The 17,913-nt window shown below is 34.5% G+C and overlaps 1 long non-coding RNA gene across 2 annotated transcripts in view; it reads right to left on the reverse strand.

The window, feature by feature from the left end:
• LOC102018317 overlaps positions 1-17,913 on the reverse strand; it is a 50,450-nt gene that overhangs the window by 14,453 nt on the left and 18,084 nt on the right. For both annotated transcript variants that reach the window (XR_261601.2, XR_001234715.1), the window contains exons 2-3: positions 598-727; positions 213-241 (exon numbers count right to left, since the gene is read on the reverse strand). This is a non-coding gene — a long non-coding RNA (uncharacterized LOC102018317). The remainder of the gene's footprint in view (positions 1-212; positions 242-597; positions 728-17,913) is intronic.

The following is a 17,913-nucleotide window of genomic DNA, read 5'->3' on the forward strand; positions in this document are numbered from 1 at the left end:
TCTTTCTAATATTTACAATATGGAATATTTTGCTTTTGTAACAAGTAAAGAATCAGAATGAGTTAATGATAACACTGCTCGTTCCACGTATTTTTTTTTCCATGCAATTTAAGCACCAAACATAGGAGAAAGAGACACACCAGAAGGAAGCCAGAATTTAAATTTATTTATAGAAGTGTTAGTTTAATAAAAAAAAAAAATCCTTATCTTACCTCACAGAGTTGTCTCAAAACCCTCCTGACTGAAAGAGAAAAAAAAAAGAGAAAGAAAGAACTGAGAGGTTTACTTATAAATATAGGAAATACGTACTATTTGAAAAAAATTTGTGACTGTTACTCCATTTCAGTGTCCAACAAGCTCAATGGGGACTTAAATGCAGGTCAAGGGGAATAAATTAGAACAACAATGCACCAATGAGAAATGAGAGAGCTTCTCACTGCACAGGGACCTGAGAGGTGCAGAAAATATGACGGCGATTGTTGTGCTAATGCTTGCCTGAGGTACCCTACAAGCCGGAGCAAAGTGAATTCCATCTCTTGAAGTCTATTCTTTAATTGACACAAAATGCAACTTCCCGAAATGAGATTTGGCTGCTACCTTTAGGGCCGTGGGTGCTTCATCTTCATGTTTTATTGATGGGATTCTGCGGGGCCCATCGCCGGGACAGCATCAGGAGACTCATTAGTGCAGCTTGCTCTCGGTTCCAAAGATCTCTTACCGATCTTTTCTGTGGTTTAAAACACAAGAAAGAGCAAGAAGACGATTTGCACAGTGGCTGAAGGGTTGTTTACTTCAGGAATTCAGGAGCTACTTTTGGCTCTCCCGTTTAGAAGCTCTTATTCTACTTTATTTCTCACCTTCACCTGTGGTCCCTCAAGAAGAAATTCTACAAATTGAAAATCCCTGTCTTGATACAATTTTTTCTCTTAAACTGTGGCCAGTGTACACCCTGAGTCAAATGAGCTGAATACTTGCAGTGTTTTTGAGGAATCTGCTTTGTCCTGTGAGGATAGTATTCAAGAAGGCAGGTATTAGAATATTACTAACATCATCAACTTATATATCTTATTTATTCTGTATGTTTATGTACTTAATTTTCGTGGAAAATTTTTATGTTATAAACAGATAATTTTTGAGAATGATAGTTCATTGTTTAATTAAGTGCTTTTTGACTCCTCTAATTTTAAAAGATTTTTCTAGTGCCTGGTATTGTGGCACCATGCCCACAATACTAGCACTTGGGAGGCTGAGGCAGGGGGATCACAAATTTAAGTCCAGCTTGGCATATACAGTCAGTTCCAGTACAGCCTGGACTATATAATGAGACCCTGTTTCAAAAAACTAAAATGAAAGCAAAACATTAAAATATTCTTCTGTCAGTTCAGTCCAAAACTGGGACATAAACTCCTTTCATCAGTCACTTTCAGAATGTTATCGCTAAAAAGGTTGTCATGATAATATTGTACATAAAAACCAACATATTTTAAGGAGGCACACAGAAATCAGGTATACATTACAAATACTCACTAAAGATGTATTCTTTTTATTTTTATATACCATAAGAATTAAGAGTGATAATGTTCATGAGTTCTGATTCCTTGTATTTAAAACTAGTCAGAACTTCAGGTAATGAATTTACCATCTTTCACCTACTAGATGTGTATCTGTGTAATGGAAAAAAATATGCTCCATTTTACACTATTCTGACAAGAAATGATAAAATAATCATAATTTAGCCATGTGATTGACAAATAGGAAGAAATGGGCGTATTACTGATTATTGTTACTGTCAATGCTACTTATTATAATTACTCATACATCTTTTCTTTAGACACTGATTACAATTAATCTTCAGGATTTGCCAAAACTGTTAGACATTTCTGTTCTCATTTATCTGTTTTAATCTGGAATGTATTATTTCAGTGACAGTACATAATTCAAATATTTACTAATATCATTTTCTCATGAGCCCTGCTTTTAAATTATTTTAATGGTTTTTCCTAAGACTAAGGGATCCATAGAAGGTCTTACCTGCTAATAAAAGATCAAATTTCATATGTTTTATCTGACTTTAAAAAAAATTATTTCTAACACAATATATGTTACAATATTCTGTGTTCAGTAAAGCCATGAATTTCTGTTTTTATATTGAAAATAGCATGAAAAATTTTAAAAAGTGACTGTTAACAAAATTACTTTAATATGTTCCATTTAATATTTGAAGGTCTACCTGCCACAGGATTGAATTTCTGTGATTTAGTAAATTCACGTATATAAATTTATACACATATGTATGTATTTGAGCACATAAACTGTATGTAGTATGTCACACTATTGTCAAATACAAATATTTTCAGGTATTATTTTTTATTAAAGCTTTAAAATTAAAAAAGGAGCATGTGCAAAACAGAACTTAATGATTTAAATTGAAGTTTAGCCTTTGCATTTTCTGCAAGTAGAGTTTCTTTCCTAAAAATGTTATTTCATCTCATTGTATCTAAGCTTCTCAGTCTGTGAATTCTACAGCATGCAATTCTAATACATCTCTAGCATAGTTCTAAGAAGATTGTAAACAAAATTTAGAAATAAATAAGATCGAGATCCTGCTCTGAAGAAGTGTGATCCAAGTGAAATGATATTAAAGCAAGGACAAACCATTAAGAGTTTGCAAACATGTCATCCAAGTAAATTGTAACAGAACCAAGAGGCATAAATCATGGACTATGATCTTTCAGTGTTTAAAACAATGTATAAGGTCTAAGTTACCACTGACTTCTGCTTCACGATATATATTTGTTGTCAAATATATTCCATAATTTTGTACTTTCCCACATTTAGAGATGATAATATTGACTCAGACAGATTAAGCGAATTTAGCCACTAATTGTAAGTGCTAAGTTTTAAGTACTAATGTTTCTCACTTCGAAAATTCACCTTTCATTCACTTATTTCTATGGTCTTATAAGTCAATGAGTTAGTACCAAGAAAGAATGTGAACCTCCCAATTCCACCCAAAGTAATGAAGAAAAAGAGAAAAAAATAGAAATTGAAGATCAATATTTCCAACTAAATTATATCTGAAATAAATATGCTGGTAAATCCATAATTCAGTAATCACAGAAAAAATAATCTTACCACTTTTAATGTATCTTCCTTTTATCTACCTACGATAAGACATAATTCTCACCTGAGGAAAAAAAATTATAAAATTCATTCTGAGAAGCTCTACCTAATGAAGCAAGTATTCTTCATCCTGAGATGTTTGGAAAAGTTCAAGAAATTTACATTACAGTATTGTAAACACTCCACTTAAAAATTCAATGGAGAATATTTAACAAAACATGAAAAGAAAGCTTAGAATGAAAACATAAAAGATTAGCAAAAATTTAAATCCTCCCCCTCAATAATACTGCCCCATCAAAACTGTTTACAATAGCTCTGCATAATTTACCTTCATATATGATAAAATTTATTTAATTTTATTGATTAGAGTATGATTCAGGCACTGCACTCATTATGAAGTTTTAACAAAAATCAAACATAATGGATGTTTCAAGTTATTTTGAAATATTTCTAAACACCTGGGTTAATTGTACACAGGGTAACTTACTCTCAGAAAGCTGTATAATAAGAATAGGTAAAGCGGGGTAAAAAGTTTATTCCTATCAGAGCATATGTTAAACAGAGAATGGTCCTTAGAATATAATTACAGGAACTTATTTCGTATCACACCCTAGTTAGCAACTCGGAGTTTCAGGGTTAATCTAAAACTACAATTTTTGTCCTCAAATCAAAGAACCATAACTGTACCAGCAATTGTCAGGAGACAATAGAGAGTAGTATTCAATATGTCTTTAGGAAAGAAGTCATATGTAATGGCTATAGAGGCATCAGGTTAAGATTAAACCTTTATATCATATTTAGATGAGCTCCTGCTGTTCTAGAAATTAATTTGAATTAATCATGATCTTTCCATCATTTATCACACTCTATTCCATAGCTGAATGAGTCAATAGCACAGCAGCCCTACAAACTCAGAGGCCTGATTTTCAAGTTTGGCCTGGGGATAGGAAGTCAAAAGCTGGCAAAAGACGGATGCTTTGCAGAAGTGACAAATATAGTTTTTTGGAGAAAGTTGCTGACTGCGGTGTTCCAACTGCAGTGGCTTATCTGCTCCTCCAGATGCTGAAATAATGACAGATGCTTAGAGGAGGATTGACAAGAGGAAGAAAAGAACTGGTTAAAGCATCTAACCTGCTTGTATGGAGGAAAATAAAAGTCACACTTATGAGATCCCTCTACCAATGAGGTGTATCTATACATCCCGAGAGGCTACACATAATATATTAATATAACTGTGCAGAACTCTTTGGTGTCAAATTAGAGATTTTTGCTGTTGGAGGTGTGGACAACACTGAACTATAACTCCTGTATTCAGAGATTAACAAATTATTACATCACTTTATTGAATATGAAATGACTTCTGGGTGTCTGAGCTGAATGACAGGAGAGCAGTTAATAATGACATGATATATATGGCTACATTTTCTACAACTGGGGCAGCTGAATGAGTTTCCTACACTTGTTGCTAAATGTGTTGTTTCAAAATCATTATCATATTACTAGATGTGAAAATAAGGACTTAAAATGAATACTTATTTTATTTATTTATTTATTTTTTTTGTGGTACAGGGAATGGAACTCAGGACTTGCACTTGCCATATCCCTGGCCCTGAATACTTATTTTAAAAGTACAAGTAACAAATCTTTGTTAAGCAAGTTGAAATTTTTGGCTTTTGCATAAAAAACTCATAAGATATCAATCTTTGTATTAGATTAAAGAGGGCCTATATGATAAAGAGTCAAAAATGGTGAAGGATGAGGACTAATTTAACTTACTTAAAATGCACTTAAGTATATTGTATTTGAAATACCAATTTAACATACCTGAGAGGTGTGTGCGTGCATGTGGTGTATGTAAGAAAATTAAATTTTGTGGTTTACATGTCAATATCTCTCCATTTGGTTGTTGTTGGCTTTCTTTCCTCTCTGATTTTCTTTAAAAGAGGTCATTCAACTTCCTATGAGAGAAACTTACTCTTACCAGAAGAAAACTACCCAGTTGTAAAACACTGTTTGCAAGAAAAGAGAAACATTTATCCAAACATGGCAATTCCCTATGAGATTTTCTTACATTTTATATGGGCTGCAGAAAGAACACTTTCACAGTATCATTTGCAATAATTTCCCATTCATAACTGGAAAGCTCTTATTATTAAATTATTTCTGCATTCTGCTGAAATTCTTGAGAGTGCATTGGAAATGTACTCCTAAAGTGAACCACTAGGTAACTAAATCTTAAGATATTTGATAGCTAACTGAAAGTGTCTGCTGAAAAGGCAATAGGGAAAACTCAAAGAGAGAGGAAGAAGAGGGTGTACAGGGTTGGAGCTGGATGAGCTAAATTTTCAAACAGAAATTCCTATGTCCACCTGTAAATGTTTTGAAACATGCCTCCTCTATGTTTGATGCCAGTAGAGCTAAACAAATCACAAAGGAGAAAGCATGCTTACAACACATATGTTTACATTTTTTCCAGAATTGTTATGAAGGTTTAGCAAAGCTGTTTCTCAAACAAATAGTTTAGTATTTAGGAAAAATACAGTCAGCTGGACTGTCTGAATATCCCCCAATTACTGAGAAAAAGAGAAAGACAACTCAGGTATTTTTTTTTTGTCTCCATGATGAATAAATCACAGAATATAATTGTGTACTCTCTCTAATATCATGCTATAGAAATGATTCCTGAAAGTATAGTCTTTCTCTCTAATATATATAATCTATGTATACACAAGGTTTTAATAATGAATTATAAAAGTAAATGTACTTAAGAGTATGGTTCCCTTTAGAAAATATTTATGGCAAGATCCATATCTAGAGTCAGTGTAAGTATACTGGTATGAAATAAATCTTGGGAAACTCTTCATCTTACAAAATTAAAACTGTATTGTTTCTACCAGTATGACTACTTTAGTTGTCTTGCAGAAATAAAATCGTAGAAAGTATGGACCTATCCTACCCTATGTAATTTTGCTTCATGTTCTCCAGTATTGTAGTATATGACAATATTTTCTTCTCTTTTGAAACTAAATAATACCTCATTGCACAAACACATAAATAGACTATCTCTCACATTTTCTTTACTCTTGCTATGGTGGGTAGACATTCAGATTTCTTCTACCTCTGGCAATTATAAATGAGGTTGCATTGAACTTGGAAATACAAATGCCTTTTGTGTTCATGTTTTTAATCCATTCTGATATATACCCAGATGAAAAGTTGCTAGAACATATTATAATTCTATTTTTGGTTTTTGAAGAAACTGCCTACTCTTCACCACAGTGCCTGCAACTTTTTGCCTTAGCACCAACTAATCATAGAGTGCAAATTTTTCTACTGTCATACAAATACATGCTATTCTCTGTTTGTCCCTGTTGTTGGTTTGTATCAGGCTACCTAATGAGTTAGATAGACATTTTTCTTGTGATTTTGATTTACATGATCTGCATCCTTTAATGACTGGTGAAGCCAAGCAGCTTTTCAAGTGCCAAGGCTCCGTTTCCCATATCTTCACGGAGAGAATGGCTCGTGAAATTCTTTAGCATGCTTTAGTCAGGTTAGTTTTTTTTTTTTTTTTTTTTTTTGACTTGTAGAAATTTTCATATGTTCTGATGACTAACCCCTTACCACATATACCCTTTGAATATATTTTCTTTAATTTTGTAAAATATCATAATTTTGATTTTTACTCTAAATTTTATGAAGCATTATTAGTTTATCTTGCATTTTTATGTTCTTCAAATACATCACAATTCTGACATCAGTGTATTTTAATAGTATAGCATTAGATTTAATGCAAATATTCTAAGCCACGCTATTGAGATTTGAATCACACATGCATGCATTCTCTGTGTCTTCCTCTCCCTCCCCCCCCCATGCTCTTCCTTGTCCTTTCTAGCTTGCATTAAACTGATGTTTGAATTTTTCACTTGTCATGAAGTTAGATTTTATTGGATGACACATGGTAATGATACTAATTAAAACATATTATAATCAAATAAAGAAAAGTAAGACCCAATGTTCACTGACAGCAACAGGAGTACTGCAAATTTTGTGAAGTTTTGAAAGCTCACATTGCCTTATGAATTACCTCACATATTTGCTGTACTCTCTGATCTGCTAATATGAGCAAATCAATGAAAAGAACTGTTTATGCTTCTTCACAAAGCAACAGGAAGTCACAGAATGAAATATGAGAATATTTTATTTTAATGACAAAGATAAAATACTGAAATATTTATTACAGAAATTCAAGGTTCTATAAAAAGTTCCTTAAAATTAATGAGAGATAACAAGCCCAAAGAACTATTTCAGTTTAGTAATTGTTATAATGGTGAATTTATTTATTGTCCCAATCACTTACTGTACATTACTCACTTGTAATACATCATGCAATATGCACTGCAACACTATATTGTTATTCTGTGGCATGCAATTACTGACAGAATGTGTTCATGGTCACAAAAATGGATGACGTGTTCAGATTTGAATTTGGGAATGACAAGTGAGAAACACTGGTGTTTTAATAAATTACATATTCAACTCATCCTTTGCTTTAATGGGCTAACTATGTGATATCTTGGGCCAATATAATGCCAAATCTTAGATTATTTAAACAATCAACATAGTTTTTTAATTGATGGTTTGTACCCATTGAAAATATTTATTATTTAAGAAAATGTAACAGTTTTGAACAGGAAAAATGGGTTTTGTTTGTATTATCAACCTTGTATGAAATCATTTTCTCTGTTGCATGAATTTGAATGGTCAGATTTCCAGTAATTTGTCTCCTTTGTATTAGTTGAATGGGCAAATATTAGCTAAGACCTAATTAAAATAGGTAAAAGAGTGCAAGTATGTGTCATCACAGAGTTCATAACAAAATGGAAATCAAAGGGGCTAGTTAGGGAGAGTGATGGCCTTTATTAAATTCCCTGGAGATTACCATTAACTGTATGATGGATAGTTAAGAAAATAAAGATCTTGAGTTCACTTTAATTACAAAGTTGTTCTGCATGTAAGAGTCAACGAAACCTGGAATCTTTACTTATTTTGTCACTCACAACTTGTGGAATCTTAGGAGGTTTTGTTCAGTAAATTTCTCTATTTTCAAACTAAAGGATTTAAACAGAAACCTGTTTGCATACAAAGGTCTGTATGTGTCATCTATGAGCATAGACACTGGGATATTCCTGGCACTGGTGTACCTTAAACTGTCTGAGGGAGAAGGATAAGTAAATATATAAATAATCAGTCAATGAATAGCAGAATGAATGTGTTTACATTCCCAAACAAATTGATATTGGGTAGTTATGATTCTCCGTGTCTGAAAATTTATAACAAAGACCAAGAGAGTAACAAAAAATAAACTTCCTGGCTTAACCAAGTAACACTTGGCTTGCATTTAATGTGAAGGTTCTCTCTTACACACAAAAAAAACTGATATGTTGAAAATGGAAATCTCTGTCTCTCTCTAGTGAGCAGCAGCAGTTAGGAAGAAGCCATCATGCTTATTATCGGTGTCAGAGTCCAGTTTAACATCCAGACAGACAGATCCCCAAATGCCAGATTTGTTGTGGGAAATTGAGACAGTAGCTACGTTTCATCCTTTGACTTCAGTTTCCACATCTTTAAATTCAAATTATTTTTCATCAGTGAAAAGGAAACCAAGTCCTAACACATGCTACAACATAGATAAATCTAATTCTTTACACCAAATGACAATTAGACACAAAAGAGAACATATTTTATGATTCCATCTACAAAAAATGTGTCAATGGGGACATCTATGAAGACAGAAAGTGGATTAGTATGGCCCCGGGGCTGGGTGTGGGAGACGGGATTATCTGTAGAAAGGCTTGAAGAGTCTCTGGGGGTGAGTGGGAGGCTATAAACATAGCAATGATGCACTTTATTAAAAGGAACAGTTAATGATTCATTATTTGATCAATCTTGTGTGTCTATATTTGTTTTCCTGAGTAACCACTTTGAAGATATCAGTATGTAATATAACAACCATTGTTAATTTCCTGTCACCTTGTCTGTAGTTCAGTATTGCTTGTATTGTTCTTATGCTAATTTGTGAATAGGTGTCTGTTTGTTAATATGTTTTCATTCTTTCATTTTTAAAATTAAAAGAAAACAATGATGATGACTGTTGAATGCTTTATATTTACTAAAACTCTTTGAACTGGACAAACAAACTTCATATTTTATATACACATTTTAAAATTTAGTACAACTCCTTGAAAAATTAAAAGGAAAATGTGAATGTATAGAGCATGTCTGTCCTAGGCTTCAAATCCTCACAGTCTATGATTCCAAATGTAAGTTTCTTAAAATATATTTTCAACATTTGACAGTTTTTAAATTTTTGAATTAAATTGTGAAACAGTGTGTTTAAGAAACTAGCCATTTCAACAATATTTATATATCAGTTCTCTGGAAAGATGTGCCGAACCTACTTTGTGACATTTTTATCTGCCCTTGTACCCTGGTATGTAAAAGCTCAATGTAGTCATAACCGTGTAGACCATACAGTTCCCTCTGATTATCCAAAGAAACATCTTTAGAGATACAGATTTTGTTCCTTAACTATGTTGCTCCATTTTCTACATGACATTATTCTTGAGATTTTGGCAGTTATATACCTCTAAAATGACTTTTTCACATCCACAGCTTTTAAGAAGCCGGTGATAAATTAAATTGTACCATTTTCTTCTCCTTAGTGGAGGGGATTCTACTCTAACAAAAATCAGCTGCTTTGGGGAAAAAATAATGAGCCCTGTGAAATATTGGTGGACACAGCAAAAGACATTTTGCCTGTTAAAAATAAAAATGAACATCTCAGTCAATAACGTTATTCAGAACATTAAGGCCAGACATAGAGGTAAAAATCAGTAGATGCAAAGCAAAGAGGTAGGTTTTGCAGAAAAGTGTACAGAGAAACGTGTGTGCACACATCTTTGCTATTCAGGTACTTCCCTCTTTTATTCAATAGTGTCTGAAATCCCATGCGCCTATCATTAGCAGCAAGACATAAAAAATGAACTTAGCCTTGGTGAAGAAGATTTTGCCCTTAAATTTCTCTTCTCTCCCTTCTTTACTTTCTTCCTTTTCTGTTTCTAAATAAACAGGAATAGAGTATAGGTAGGAATTTACTTTCATTTTCCCCGCAATTAGTAGGGACCCTGATCAGTCAGAATTTATATGGGAATGAAAAAATGCAGTTTTCATTTTGCAGTGCAAAGTGTACCTGTCACAGGAGTACATTGGGAGAAAGGAATCTGTGAATGAGACTGCTCTGGTTCCTCTTAGTATGTGATATAATCAGGTAGACAGATATTAAATAATTATGCAGAAGAAAGTCACAAAATAGCCTAATGAAATATGTACCCCTTCACCTGCATTACAATTCACAGCACAGGCATGGATTCTCATATCTATTGTAGGTTAGAAACTGTGAGAAACTTAGAAGAAAATTAGCAAAGTCTGGGACTGTGATGGATTAATTAATGGTCAACTTAAGTGGGAGCGTCCAGCTGAATTGAGTCAGCGTGGTCCTGAGCATGAAAAAACTACTGAAGGAATGTGATAAGAATGGAATAAAAGGAGAACAGGAGGGGAGGATTTCATCTGATTTTCCTAGAGAAGCTTGGCTGATTTCTTTCCTCGAAGGAGCTTCAGTTGTTCTTGTCAGAGGAGCTTGGGTCCTCACAGTCACCAAGGATGTTGTTGTTCTTCTCCAGGGAGCTCTAGGTTTGGCTTTTGTCTTGTATGACTTCTAACTCCAATGAAGATCCCTCAGGCTTCTTGTGCAGATTGTCTAGCCTCTAGCACTAACCCTTGAGCTTTCTGGGGCAGACCTCAATCTCCACCGCGGATTCCTGGGCCTCCTGATAGGAACTTGAAGGAGACATTGCCATGGGATCCAGGCCCTCAGCTAGTTTCTTCAGCTCTGTAGCGTGGACAGATCTCTTGCACTCTTCTATGTTTGACTTTATGGGTGAATATTGTAAAACAATCTCATAAATTTATGTGTCCTGCATTAAATCTGTTTTCTTGCAAACTCTGACTATAACAGGAGCTCAGAAAGAGGCAAAGTTTAAATCACTGGAAAGGAGTCTGCTTCTTAAATTTCCATGCAATGTTCATATGTAGTCAGTTTTATGATCTTATTTTAAACTGATGATAATCCAATCAAGAAATAGATTCAGGTATCTCTATTGTCCTATAACTTCTTATACCTTCCTACCAGCTTTCTTTTTTCTGTTCAGGGGATTCTGATTCTTTGCACTCCAAACCTCATTGGACCTTTTACACATCTGTCATAGAACTTTCAATGAAAGATTTTAGTGAATGATCAAAGAATTGAACTAATAACACTGTTGTGTTCCTAGCTTCAAAGGTATAAAAGTGTGTCTCTGAGCACTGTATGTTCATGTTTCCTTATCTCTACATCTACACTGAGTTGAGTGAAAAAAACCTGTAATCACAATGTGTTTATGTTTATACCATTTTTCTCCCCTTCAGTAGCTGTGGTGAAACCTCAGGATGTGTGATGCAATGACTATACTGGTAAATGAAGCATAAGTGATTTTCCTTCTGGAAGTGATTCTGCTTGGTGCTCTGGCAGTTTTCTTGCTACACACACATCATAATTTCCTCTGTTTCATAAGATTTTTAGTAAAGAAAGCAACAAAACAACAATTTCCCTCCAAATAGCCTATTGTAAAGATTAAAGACCTCTTGAAGGTGCAAGTGCCATTTGTGATTATTTAGAACACTCTTTTCTGCTCAGTACCCTCCACATTTTCTACAGGACCAGTCTCCAATTCATAAGTCATTTCCCTTCCTTTGAATATGTATTCTGTAATTAGATTGCTAAATCATACTATAGTTCTTTTTTTTTTTGAGACAGGGTCTCAAGCTGCAATTCAGGCTGGCCTTGAGCTCACTTTGTGGCCCAGGCTGGTCTGGAACTTGCAATGGTCCCCCTGCCTCAGCCTCCTGAGAGCTGGGATTACAGGCATGTGCCACCATGCCCAGCTGTACACTATGGTTCTAATTTTAACTTTTTGAGGAACTTCTGTGTTGCTCTCCAGAATGGCTCCATTAGTTCACGTTTGCACTTGCAGTGGACAGGTGTTCCCTTTTGTGTTAAGAATTCTGTTATTTACACCTCTTTTTAATTTGATAACTAAAAGTTACACATATAGTACAACATGATTGATATGTATTTATATTTTGAAATGGCAAACTCCCGCTACTTACCATATTAATTACCTCACATACTTATTGATTTTGGTGGCAAAAATGCTGCAAATTTCTGCACTTCGCTATTTGACAACATGCAGTATATTGTCATTAACTATACTCACTGTGACGTGCAACAGCTCTTGAACTGTTTGCTCCATCTAAACATATTTTGTGTCCTTTTGTCTTACATTTCCCTAATAATACTCTCACTCACTGCATTTTACTTTCAGTTTCTATGAATTCTACTTTACTATATTTGGCATGTAACTGAAACCAAGCATCATTTGTCTTTCTGTAAATGGCTTATTTCATGTAACATGTCAATAATATCCCACTGCATATATATACCATGTTTACTTTTCTAAGAATAGATGCTCAGAATGGTATATATGCTGGCTATTATAAATAATCCTGCAATTTCTACAGAAGCGTAGGAGTACAGATATTCATTCAACACAGTGATTTCCCTTCCTTTGAGTATGCATTCAGTACCTGGATTGCTAGATCATACTATGGTCCTAATTTTAACTTTTTGAGGAACTTCTCTGTTGGTCTCCAGAATAGCACCATCAGTTCATGTCTGCTCTTTCAGTATACATGTGTTCCTTTTTATCTGTATCTTCTCTCTCAAGCCTGTTTCACTTCCCATGCCATGCTTTCAAATTCAAACTCTTTTTTTTCCCTAAGTCACTGAAACTCCCCAGGACTTTCCTAGGAGCTTAGCAGTACTCTTCCAAGAATCATGAACCTTAATCTAAATCATTTGTTTCTTAGAGTTTTGGAAAATGACCATGTTTTAGCAGAGGAAATTAGTCCCTGTAGGATTTTCTAATCCTGATTATAAAACCAACTGTGCAACTGCATTGAGAAATAAATTTTATGTAATATTTACAATCTTACCAGTTTCTCTAAAACCATTAAGAGATTGAGTTATTGACTACCTACAGGCCAATACTGTAACAAAGACCTAAATGCTGAGCCTGCAGATGCCCAATGTGTAGCTCAAGGCACACCAACAGTTGGCCTTAATTTTTTGTATGTCTTCCTTCATACTTTAGAAATTTGGATCATATTGCTGATCAGCTCTATGTGTACCCAAGCAAATCACTTATTGAATGTGTGTAATACATGCTTATTAGTCTAAAACTTATCCAAACTCTATCATTCCCCTTTAGGACTAAGGGCACCAAAAAGAAGAATAACTGAAGTAGTTTTCTGGATTTGCAGGTTTACAGCACTCAGCTGCAGACCATCTACAGTAATGTTTAGAATTCTCCAGTCATTCTCCACAACTTATTATCTATCGCCGTGGAAGCCAGAGACAGCAAAGCCTTACAGAACCCTCCATAAAGAGGTGTTATGGTTTGTGTCTGGATGTCCCCCCAAAGCTCACGCAGTCATGGGGTGGGCTTTTAGAGTTTATGATTTTTTGTTTATTTTTATTTTGTTTTTTTTTCTGGTACCGGGAATCAAACTCTTGACCTCACTTTTGCCAGACAGGTGCTGTGCTGCTGAGCTAAATCCCCAGCCCTACAGAGTTTATGATCGATCCATGTTCCAATGTTGGGATTATGGATGTGAGTGCTACACCTGCCCTGGGGCGGGTAGTTTGCACACACTACAAGGGAGGGAAAGAGGCTGCTTGCTGCTTCTCCCATTGTGCTCTTTATGCTTTTGCTGTCTTCTACCACCATGAACTGTTGCCCTCTGCCATGTGTCAGCCTGCCTTGGAGCCAGCTGATTATAGACTGAAACTTCGATAAACTGTGAGCTAAATAAACCTTTTCTTCCTTAATTCTGGGCATCAGGTATTTTGTCTCAGCAATAAGAGGAAAGCAACTAAGACAGGAGGTTACCCCAAAGGAGGAACAAATATTCCATAGCTGGTACTCTTAATTAGGAGCCATCATATCATTTGTGATAGGAACTATATTATCCCTCAAATCACAATGTCTCTCTCAGAAACTTACAGAACAGTCCCGAATGCCAACCCAGAAAGTAAACTGACCAAGTTTATTGAAGTTATCATGTGTACACCTCCTTCATTATACAAACCCTCAAACCTTCCTTTTGTTTTTCTTTTCTACAGAACACCAAAACTTCTGCCAGCCCTTGGAAGATAGATTTTGAACATCCTTTTCTGTTTTTCCCAGTATAACCACTCTAAGCAAAGCTTCTTTCTTACTCTGCTTGTTACATGTCTCCTTGATTGGCACTATATGACAGGTGGCCAAGCCTGGTATGCTGGGACCACTGGAACTAAACTCTAGGAACAATATCAGAAAGGTTGTGGTTATGAAAAAGCCTGCATTTTATAAACCTAAATCCTAGAACTGATCAGTGCAAATCTTTCTCTATGTTTCAACACTATAAGCACAGCTTACAGAGTATTAACTTTGCCATAAAATACAGGAAAAAATTGAATGTATACTCACTGTGATTTGTGGAAAGATGCCTCAAAAAAGTGTATCTTGCAGAACCGTTCTTATGGGAACTTATTGCCTCTCAAATATTTATATCACTCTATCTTTTTAACATTCCATTCTTCAACACTTTTCCAATAATTTTTTACTGGAAAACATACACTATGTAATTACTATAGACAATTTAATACTTTAGCTAGCATTGGAGCTTTTCTGGCAGTTAATTTATAACTTAAGGAGCCACTGAAACATTTAATAACATTATAAGTAAAAGTAACTGGGAAAAGTCTAGGGAATCCACAGTAGTATGCTGTATCCACATTAATAAAGCAGATTATTAGATTTCCTAAAATAAGTAATTCCAACTGAATAGACATATATTGCTAACTTCATGACTCAGTCTGAAGACTCACTTTTGGATTAGAAGATTTGCATTTAAATGGTCTTTCTCTTCCTTGAACTTATAGGTTTCTGCATAGGAAAATACTATTCTTTCTTTGTGCAGCACATACATAAAAGGTTCTAATAAATTCCACCATTGTGATGAACCCACAATTTAGCAAGGGCTTTTAAGCTTTTCTAAGAGACTCAGATAAAATAGGGTAGCCTATGTTTCCTTTTGGGAGTTTTATGTATAATTAGGAAAATTAGTTATTTCTCTGCTGGCTATCTTTATGAATTTAAGAAAATTCCCATTCATCTCCTTAGTAAATTAAACAAAGAAACACCTCAATCTGAATTTCTTTCCTTCGCAAAACCGGTAGCTGTTTCACATTTATAAAGTTTCTCATTCTAATGCCTTTTCGTCTACTGTTTGAGAAATTAAATTAGTGAAGTACTAAAATGAATATAACTTGATATCATGGTAACCAAGATTTTTTTTAGGACCTTAACATCAGCCCCTTAACATGAGCCCCTCACCTGAAAATACTCTCTCGTTGTCTAATATAACATCTCCAACTTAGAAAAGATTTATCCAGTGTCTAAAAAAGAAGCATAGACAGAATAGTATAAAAAATGTGGAAACATTTGAGGCGTGTTGTAGATGCTTTATCAATGCCAGTATTTTCGAGACTCTTCTGAGAAGTAGTTGAATGTACAATTTGTTACAAAAATCATGTGGAATAAAATGCCTATATGATAGGGCTGAGATAAAAGGGAAAAGAACTTTGTATGTAGTTCCAATTTCCATACCTTTCACACGTGTGTGTGACGTACCCATGTGTGACTGTGTGTATGTGTGCATGCCAAAGACACAAAAGTCGACTCCAGTAAATAGAAGTGCTCACCCTTTACTTTTAGTTCAAATATTTTGAAACATCTGTTTTATACTCTCCTAGTTTAGTTTAATTTATAATTTTGTTTTTATTCCAAAAAATTTGCACAAAATGTTTTCCTTATGGGTAGATAAGCTGATGCAGAAGAAAAAAAAAAAAACTTAAAAAATGTAAACCTACAAAAATTGCTAGGAAAAACCTGCATAAAAAGAATAAGAAAATTGTCAGTATATATTGTATCAATCCTAAATGTGCTTCACAGTTTCTTTAAAACAACTTTAAAATGTTAGTATTATTACCTGAGGAGTTATGACGGCTGAACTCTAGACATTTCTTAACAGTGTGCTAAGCTATGAGGCATGCCAGCCAGAAAGATAAAACCTGTTGTAAGACAAATCCATATAGCCAGCAACAGTAAGTCTTGATGGTAGTTTGTACAATGTCCACTAGATATAAAAAGAGTGGGTATTTTATAATGAAAATTTGAAGACTGAAAGTGTAAGTTGTTTGCATTTAAATTTCATTGATTATAGGTGAGAAAGGCTTACATGAAGTAGGGAAAACTTTCAAATAGACAGTCCAAGCCAGGTGTGGCGGTGCACGTCTGTATTCCCAGCACTCAGGAGGCTGGGGCAGGAGGATCTTTGTGAGTTCGAGGCCAGCCTGGGCTACAATGCAAGCTCAAGGCCAGAGAGACCTTGTCTCAAAAACAAAAACAAAAACAAAAACAAAAACAAAAAAAAAAAAGGAGAGAAAGAAAGACAGTCCAGAAGAAGCTATGGGTGATTCTGCATTGGTCAGTATCGTAAGCATCATGTGGCAGAAAAGGATGTGAGGTTGGGATTTTAATTAAGGTTTTAATAATATACATTGTAAGATACATAATTCATTTGACCTAGAGCTTGTTGGCTAAATAATCTAACTTCAGCTTTCCTCCCATTCATTGCACCATTGTATTTAAATTTAGGACATTTTGTATTATTTCAAGTGAAATCTAAGTATAGAAAAGTGTAACTATCTATAGTGTTTACTATATATATATATATTTTTTGGTTTTTCTCCAGTACCAGGAACCGAACTCACGACCTTGCGCTTGCCAGGCAGGTGCTTTGCCGCTGAGCTAAATCCCCAGCCCAGTGTTTACTATATGTTAATTATCCCAAATCATTAAGCAATATCAAAATTTTGGAAATGAATGTTGCAAGGGACATTGGATAGCATTAGGAAACATTATCAAATTTGACCTTTTCCTCATACCATGTAAAAGCTAACCTTGAGAAGAATCAGAGACCTAGGAGGCCATGAAAAATGTGTAAGGGTTGAGGAGGAGCAGGGACATTCTTATTAAACTGGATAAAGAAGCAAATGAAAGGTGTGATGTACAACAAACTGTAATGTACAACAAACATTTAAATATGCAGAACACAACAGTACATAAATCATATAGAAAATGGACCAGAGACAGAAATAAATCTATAAATAGATAAGATAGATATTAGCTATATGAATGAATGATAACATACATAATAATAAATGCAAACTAAAACAGCATTGAAATCTTACATCTCCTTCAGATTGCTCACAATCCAACAATTTGAATAGATGAGTTTGGCTTTTACCCTAGAATCCAGTTAACACAAAATGGTAAAAACTTGTGGACAGGCTTTACCAACATCTACCAAAACTCTTTGTGCATTTATCCTTTGATCTAGCAAACTAACTTCTAGGAAATTAAACCAGCTACACTTTCAATAAAACAAAAGTAGAGACATACAAGATTTTGCTATGCAGCTTTATGTGTAAACACAGCACATTTGCTGAACACATCATTTCAT

The sequence above is a fragment of the Chinchilla lanigera genome, unplaced genomic scaffold (assembly GCF_000276665.1).
Source record: "Chinchilla lanigera isolate Chin_1 unplaced genomic scaffold, ChiLan1.0 scaffold00032, whole genome shotgun sequence".
Lineage (NCBI taxonomy): Eukaryota > Metazoa > Chordata > Mammalia > Rodentia > Chinchillidae > Chinchilla > Chinchilla lanigera.